Below are 1,518 nucleotides of genomic sequence, written 5' to 3' on the forward strand. Positions count from 1 at the left end.
CAGCACGAAAACGAGCACTGTGTATACGAAAAGGTGTGTGAGAGCATCATGAATGAGTATATGGGCAGGGAGACACATTCATATATACATGAGTATATGTATGAATTCATATGGGTGTATTTTACAAGAGTAAGTATGTGTATAAGCAGGGGGGCCACTCTTAGAAAGTACGTGAAAGTTACAAATGCACACATACTAAGTGAATTTGTGGCATATGCGTGTGACTACCTGAGAGAATATGTTTGGACAGATGCCCACTCATATAAACCTGAGTTTATATGTAAACTCACATTATTTCACACAAGTGTGTGCACAGGAAAGTGAATGTGTGTAAGTGTGTACAAAGGAGTGTGTGTGTGAATAGGAGCATGTGTGAGAGAGGTAGGGTGGGGGCCCGGGTGGCACACAGGCAGGGCCAACTGGGTGAGTGGGAGTTGATTTTTGTCCCTCACTGGAATGTGGGAGAGGAGAGAGATGATCTGACTCCTCTGCCTGATCTGCTCCCCATCTTTCTTGTGTTCCATTAAACCCACCCCCACCTCCCTACTCAAGTCAAAGACCCTGAGACCCTGGAAGATGTCCAGACTGAGGCCGGAGGAGCTGGGAGCTGGGGTGGGGGTGAGCGCTGTCTACCACACAAGTGCCAGCCCTGAGCAAAGTGAATGGACTACCCCCTGCTCTGCCCTGTCCCAGGCGGCTCCAGCGCAGGAGACAACAGCGGGGAAAGGGCTTCTTAGGGGGCTGCACCTCTGTCTGCATTTCCCCACTTCAGTGAGCACCGAGAAAGTGGACACAGAGGGGAGGAGACTCAGACAGGGACCCAAAAGACCAGAGACAAAGACTCAGAGGCCCCGGGTGTCAGGTAGACAAGGAGACAGACAGACTCAGTGAGGCCAGGGTCCCTGAACCCCACGGAGCCAGGGGCTCCTACATCCAGAAGAGACATAAAGTTAGGCCCTGCGAGCCAGACGCCCACGGAGCCGGAGCCGGAGCCGGAGCCGGAGCCGGAGAGCCGGAGCCGGAGCCAGGCGTCTGGAAAGCCAGGCCCGGCCAGGCTCCCGCTCTTGGAGCCGCCGAGAGAAGGAGGGGCAAGGAGAGGCTCCATTTTGAGAAACGCGTCTCCGGCTGTGGAATGGGAACCCCCACTCTCCCCAGCACTCCTGGGGTGACCCCTCTGGCACAGCAGCCCACCTGAGTGGGCCGGGGGGAGCCGAGGGCAGCGTTCGGCCACGGCCCTAGGGGGCTCTAGCCCGGGTCTGAAGGCCCCCGGATCCGTTCTGGGGTGGAGAGTTGGGGAAAGTCTCCCCGCACCAAATCCCCAGGAGCAGTCAAGTGGGAACGCGCCTGGGATCGCGAGTTCCCATTCTGCAACAGGAAGTCGGGAGCCCCCATTCCACCCTCCGGAGCCCCCCCACCCGGCCTCCGCTTCCATAACGTGGGGGCCGCTGTGGAATGTCCCCTTCCCACTGGCCCTCCGCCACGCAGAAGTTGGGGGCGCCCCCAGATCGCCTCCCCGCC

The 1,518-nt window shown here is 58.0% G+C and overlaps 1 protein-coding gene across 4 annotated transcripts in view; it reads right to left on the reverse strand.

Annotated features, from left to right (window-relative positions):
* LZTS2 (leucine zipper, putative tumor suppressor 2) overlaps nucleotides 1-1,518 on the reverse strand; it is a 9,783-nt gene that overhangs the window by 5,437 nt on the left and 2,828 nt on the right. The window lies entirely within an intron of this gene.

Source organism: Myotis davidii, unplaced genomic scaffold, assembly GCF_000327345.1.
Source record: "Myotis davidii unplaced genomic scaffold, ASM32734v1 scaffold332, whole genome shotgun sequence".
NCBI classification, from domain to species: Eukaryota; Metazoa; Chordata; class Mammalia; order Chiroptera; family Vespertilionidae; genus Myotis; species Myotis davidii.